Source organism: Silurus aristotelis (assembly GCF_946808225.1).
Source record: "Silurus aristotelis genome assembly, chromosome: 6".
Taxonomy (NCBI): domain Eukaryota; kingdom Metazoa; phylum Chordata; class Actinopteri; order Siluriformes; family Siluridae; genus Silurus; species Silurus aristotelis.
In genome coordinates, this window is record NC_139579.1 from 5,330,374 (window position 1) to 5,337,519 (window position 7,146).

A 7,146-nucleotide genomic window follows, 5' to 3' on the forward strand; every position below is an offset into this window, starting at 1 on the left:
TATCTACACTAAGCACAGATCTATTGCACAGACTCAGTATAAAAAAAAAAAACCAGACAAAACATGAAGTCCTAATCTGTAAACAACTGCAATTATAAGCTTACCACAGGAGACACCAGGGGGCTAATAAGATTGTTCAACATGGTCTTGTACAAAATTTAAAGGGATTACATTGATGAAGAGCACTTTTAGGTGACTCATTTGGGGGAAAAGCTATTTGCCAAGCTGCCACTCATGGGGCCCTTGCGCAAGGTCCTTAACTCTCAGTGCTCCAGATGTGCTGTGTCATGACTGAACCTTAGCTCTGACCCTAACTTTTAACCTCGCTGTGAAGAAGGAGTTTCACTTTGTTCTGTAAAGTAAATGGGACAAGTATAAAGGACCTTTCTTTTCTTCTTTCTTTGGAATCCCAAGACCTCAAGTACTTTATTCTGCTGCATGTACATTCATTTTACTGTTTTGGCATGATAAGGTCCAACCAGTGGTGGATGGTCAGGGCCAGCAAAGCCTTCTCTGCTGGCCTTAACACTATCAGAAGCACTGACCTACATTTACAATCTAAATTCTAATATGTGTTCCATAAAATTGTATTAATTTATTCCCAACAGTTTATTCTATTTGTAACTGCATTGCTTCCAGTATGTCTATGTGGATGTTAGATTTTTTGTCCAATCAGATTTCAGCCTCTATGTGCTGACATGTCAATCTAATCTGCCCAGGGCCTGCTAAGTCTCTACTGCTGGCCCTTTTAGTATATAGAATATTATTAATGAGTCTGTTTCTTTAACCAATCAAATTTGAAATTCGCCTCACAGGGCAGCTAGCTGACCCAGAATAGCATCAGCATTTTTCCGTCCTCTGATTGGTTGATCAGAGGGAAACTGTTACAGCCAAGTTCGACTGGCAAAACACGTCTGTAATGCTCTGCACACATTAATACATCTAAGTTAGACTTTTTTATGCCTACGGAGGGAGAGAAATTGATTTGCTTTCGGACATACTTAAAAATACATTTTGAAGAAAAGCTAGACATCATGAGGAGGTCGACCAACCTTGAAGCTAGCTAGCTTGTCTCAGCCTGGGAAAGGGTTTTTTCACCACTTCCAGACCAGTGAATACAAGCGGTACCACTGGTGTACAGCCTCTGGGGAGCGCTGCAAATTATAAGTCTGCATCTCTGGAGAGTAGGTTGTATTTTATTTACAATTGTATGTTTTTGTAATGTTATTGGACAAATATTGATTCTGAACTGCTCCAGATGATGTAGGTGCACAGTTGCGGTTGTAGTGTAGAGGATTGGAGTCTTAACTGGGTTTCTTGCTTTAGTAAAATGGTATTTACTCTCCATATGTGTAGTGCCTCTCTCTCTCTGTAATGCCACACGTTGGTATATTGCGTTTTTGTATTGTATTGTCCGTTTCTATAATTGTGATGTAATAGTGGTGGTATTAAGAGGTGGATTAAGTCAGGTAAGTCCTCACTGAAACCCCAGGTACCAAATGCACGGGCTGCCACTGGGTCCAATAATATATTTATTCCAATGAACATACTATGAATTGCACTATAACAAAAGGTATGTATTTATAAAATTGGGAAATGTGTGTAACACTGTATGGCTGTATGGCTGTCTTTCTTTTAGTATGAACAGCATGCATGCATGAGACCATATTGTGTTATTAGATATTAGTATTCTATCACTTTAAATAATTTTTTTAAATCTATTTTTCTATAATTTAGCACTAGTCAGTAATTATTATTAAACAAATTACCTTTCCATATAAGGCACTGGAATGGCACAAGCTTATCTTCCCAAAAAACAGACCTCACTCTCATACAGCCCTGAGAAAAACCTGCATGTCTTCTGAAGCTGATGAAGTGCACATGGAGATTCTTACAGTGCATTTCCATCTTAATGAAAACACAATGAGATACTATAAAAAGTTCTACAACTGCTGCTGCTTGTTTAAAAAAAAAAATTATCCCTGATCTTCTTGTTTCTGGAGGCAGGCGGCTGTTCGGCAAGTGCTTGCACATGTTTCTCCACAAACAAACACTTCACAGGCTTCAAAGTAGTGTGTGGAGGGATGAAGAAGCAATGCACAGTTCAAAGAACTGCAGATGAAACCACGGGGGAATTTTTTACTAGACAAACACACACAATCAGCCTCTGGGATATCCCATAACCCAAATCTTTCTCGACTCATGTGCGTGCACGCACACACACACACACACGCACACACACACACACACACACACACACACACACACACACACACACACACACACACACACACACACACACATGCACGCACAGGCACACAATGCATTTGCATTGTTTAAGTAATAGGTTGACTGATAAATTTGAGGGAAGAAAATTCAATGGCAGCCATGATATTAGGTCCTACAAAAAACCCATAAAAAAATATATATTTATACATTCATTCATTCATAAATGTGTTTCACTTATCTCAAACATCTTTATACAAATGATTTGCTTATGCTGTATTTTTATTATAATTTTTTTTAATAATTAATGATTTATATACAGTCCATTACATGGTTAACATGGTTCTACATATAAAGCTCAGCCATCAATGTTGCATCAACAACAATGAAAAAACCTTTTAAATATTATAGACTGTGTAATATATAGTCTTAGAAATAAGAAAAATATTGAGACACCTGATTTTCGAGCCATATGTGGTGCTTCCCCAATCTGTTACCACAAAATTGGAGGCACACAATTGTATAGGATGTCTTTGCACAAAGCCAGCTCTATGAAGATATGGTTTACATGGATTGGAGTAAAAGATCTTGAGTGGTCCGCTATGAAGATCTAATCTCAACCCTATGGGATGAATTGGAACGCTGACTGCACCCCAGGCCTCCTCACCCTACATCGGTATCTAACTTTATTAATGCCTTTGTAACTAAATGAGCACAAATCTCCACAAATATACTGCAAAATCAATGTGATGCCCAAAATGCAAATATATTTTATGGTCAGGTGTCCACAATTTTGTCCATATAGTGTACATAAGATTATAGAAAGGATCTTTCCTTAAAATGTATTTTATGTTCATTTTGACTTTGCATGCATATTTGTTTATGTGATATCAGTGGGACATCTAATAACAACACCTAATTTGTGAAATCACACATCAAACATCATGACAGAACAGCACCAATAATATTGAAATATTCCATATAAGTTTATTTTTATAAATATGATTCTATTTTGAACCACATCCAAACACAAGGCCATAGTGGATAGATGAATTTTTTGTATTACTTTTATCTGTGATTAATCCAAATATCACATGTGATTTCATTCCCAGATCCTTTGTTTGATTGTTTGATCAGGGTCATGGAGGCAGTGGCAAGAATGTATTTCATGAATGCAATTTTGATTGAGGGAAAACTCAGTCCTGCTATCTTCTTCTTTATGTTTTCTCATTTTAACTTGGTTAAATAAACTAAAAAACACTAAAGCCAGCTCCTCTCTCAGCCACATCACTGCCTCATTTACTTCTCCTACTGCTGCTCTGTGTTTATTCTCTGTTTGACTGCTTGTCTGGCCTGAATGGCAACAGCTGTTCAATGGTCACTTAAAACCAATCCAAAACCACGCAAATACCAGAAACAGAACTCAACCACTCCCAAACTCTATACATAGCTTTTCAATCCTAACCGAAGGGTAATCACTCTAAAATGTATCAATAGCAATGTCCAAATTAAAATTATCAATAGCAATGGCATGCAGCATTGTCATTTAATGGTTTAAACAACACAAACACTTTGCCTAAAGAGTTTATTCATCAAGGTCCAGAAATGGTCATGCAGAAAGGAAACAACAGCCATTAAGAATGAATAAACCAAATTCACAAAATTGGGGTTTGGGGGTCAAGTTTAGTTCTTCTGCTCAGCAGCTTTCTTCCAATTGAGTTATAATTAAAATTTTTCAAACACTTTAAGTTCAAATCCCAAAAATGCCACAGCCAGGCATAGCAGTGTCCAAAAGAGTGTAACTGCTCTCTTAGTGGAAGGAAAGACTGATGTCATTCAGAGCTACATTAGCTAATCATGAATATCTGTAAATTTATGTATGTAGAGAAATGCAGCTAGCATTGTTTTCCTGTATGTCTAGCAACACCATAACAGTGTAGCTAAACATGTGGGGGTACAAAAAACTATATATTTCTGATGCAAAGCCAAAAATTTACAGATTCCCTTATGATAAAGGTTGTTCCACAAGCCCTTTGAGTCAAAATATTGTCCATTACTTAATGAAACACAAGGAAGACATGAAACAATACTCTTCTGTCTCTGTTCTGGCTGGCCAAACAGCTGAGTCACTGGAAGTCTACAAATGTTTCTCATTTTTTTTTACCTTTCCCCAAAACCAGATCTTTCCAGTTTTGCCAGTATCCTGTTTGTATCCCAGTTTCTTCATTAATGTTGTGGAAAAAAGGATTAATAATGGAGAATACATTGCACTCATGTATTTAGTTCATCTGCAGTAATCACTTTATCCTGGTTTGGGTCAGTGTGGATCTACAGCCTGTCCTGGAAAACCAGACACAAGAATGAATACACAGTGAATAGAATACCATGCAGTCTACTGTAAAGTCTTAAGTAGACATGTTTTATGCTGAACAGTTACAATTGGCATTATATTAGCATGAAGTACATTTACAAGCTCAAACATATGGTATACCCTATGTTCTAAGAATATACACTGTATGGACAAATGTTTGTGGCTACATGTCCAAGTTTCAACTTTTAGTTCTCTGAGAAGATGTTTAACTGGGTTTTGGTGTGTGGCTATGGAGATTTAGCCTTGAGTATGTTGGTAAAGTCCGGTATTGATGTAGGGTGAGGAGGTCTGATGTGCAGTCAGCATTTCAGTACATCCTAAAGGTGTTCAGAGCAATATAGCAGGTCACATAAGATCTTCTATGCCGACCCATGTCAACCATATCTTCTGCTAGTTCAAGTAAAGGGGAAATTAAATTGCTAAAACAGCCAAAGGCATTCTATACTGCGCATCTGCAACTTTGTGGTCAAGAGTTTGGGGAAGAACCAAATATGTGTGAAAAAATCAACACTTTTGTCCATATAGTACATAGTGGAGACATTTGTATATAATACAATATTTTGTATTCTGCCTAACTGTGTGTCCTGAGAGGTTTGATAAGAAATGCATTTTGGATAGGGTAATTGATAAGTTTATTTTTGATGGCTACCTTATTTGAGTTATAAAGGTTTCCTGGTGGTCTAGTGGTTAGGATGCGGTGCTCTCACTGCTGCGGCCCGGGTTCGATCCCCGGTCAGGGAACCAACCCCAGCCATTAGGGTTGTACAAGCCTTAGTGCAGGTCCCAAGCCCGGATAAATGGGGAGGGTTGTGCTAGGAAGGGCATCCAGCTTAAAAACATGTGCCAAATCAAACATGCAGATGATCCGCTGTGGTGACCCCTAATGGGAGAAGCCAAAAGAATGTTTTTACCTTATTTGAGTTATTGATCTTCAAGTAACAGTATTTTTACCTCAAGTAACAGAATTTCGGCTCCTCTGCAGACCTCTTATATCAATTATAGTGTATGCATTGAGTGTCCAAAAATATCTTAGCTGTTATTTAAACTTCCAGCATCCACAAAACACATGAACTGCTTTTGAACCTAAAGATTTTTGCCATTAGATGACATTAAACATAAATCCAAAGTAAGTAATTTGTGGATATTTTTAGTCATTCTTCTTAGGGGATCCAATCTGAGAAACCCACATACATCATTTTGACATTCGAAATTCTATAAGTCATTAAAAAAAAAAAAAAAAAAAAAAAAAAAAAAAACATTCAAACCACAGTATCTGTTGATAACCCCCCACCTTTTCTACTGTGTAAAACAGCCTGTGGCCACCAACACAAAGAGCATCCAGAGTCCCACATTTCATGTTTCAGCAGTTCAGGTTAATCAACTGGTTATTAATTACACACCAGGGCACTCCATTTCCCAGTGTGAACACATTACTGGCCTCCTGTTTACTCCCTGTGGCCTGGTCTCTGTTCACCATTTTCTTGTTCCTTTGTGCAGTCCATTTTGTGGTGATGAAGCCAACCCAGGGGACTTCGAAGAAAGAACGCCCACAACAGATATTTGTAGACTCATATCATACTGAAACATTGTAATGAGTCATTTCTAAAGGGACCCATTTTAGTTGAATTTGTATTCATTTTAGTTAAATATTTGAATATTAAATCTCAGAAATGTATATATATATATATAAAGAGAAAAAACATAAAGTGCATCATTGTTTCCTTGTTTTTTCTATAGCCAAAGGTTTGGTCCAGTAACTATACAGCAATGAAATAAACCAGAGTATCTCTTTACAATTTCAATGTAAACCACCCAAAAATTCCCAAAGTAAATATGACTAGATTCATTACCCATGTTTTAATGATTCTTTATTGTACATGAACTTCTCACTGGGAAATCATACAGTCGTTATATAATGAAATGCTGGTTAAAGGACACACAGCAGGACTGACGTATCTCCACTCTGTGGTAAACACTGACAGTATGTACAGTGAACTCAGGGGTGGAGCTAGTAATTGCATTTTTATAAATGACTAAAATAATTTCTCAAATAGTGATCAAGGAGAACCTCGATCATGTCTATACGATAATGTGGTTTTCCAGCATTCATAAAAAGTGGGAGACGAGGAGTGCAGATTGAGTATGCTGATGCTGGATCCGTGATGATCACAAATGTTGAGCTCAGTAGCTCCTACTTTTATACCAAAGACTGTAGAAAGAACATTTACTTATAATCTTATACTCCAGTGCTCATGTTAGTTCTCACTCTCCAGTGTTCTGTATTGTTGAAAGATTTATGATCAAACTCTTGATGTCACCCAAATGAGGATGGGTTCCCCTTTTGAGTCTGGTTCCTCTCAAGGTTTCTTCCTCATAACATCTAAGGGAGTTTTTCCTTGCCACAGTCGCCACGGCTGCTCATCAGGGATAAATGCACACCATTCACCTTGACTGTTGATTTCTGTAAAGCTGCTTTGAGACAATGTCTGTTGTGAAAAGCGCTACACAAATAAACTTGACTTGACTTGACTTGAGTAATCTAGGTGTAA

At 37.5% G+C, this 7,146-nt stretch overlaps 1 long non-coding RNA gene across 1 annotated transcript; it reads left to right on the plus strand.

Annotated features, from left to right (window-relative positions):
* Positions 1-497: 497 nt before the first annotated feature.
* On the plus strand, positions 498-1,010 carry LOC310728242. The gene is made up of 2 exons (XR_014534215.1): positions 498-620; positions 660-1,010. It is a non-coding gene; the product is annotated as an uncharacterized lncRNA (long non-coding RNA).
* The last annotated feature ends 6,136 nt before the right edge of the window (positions 1,011-7,146 follow it).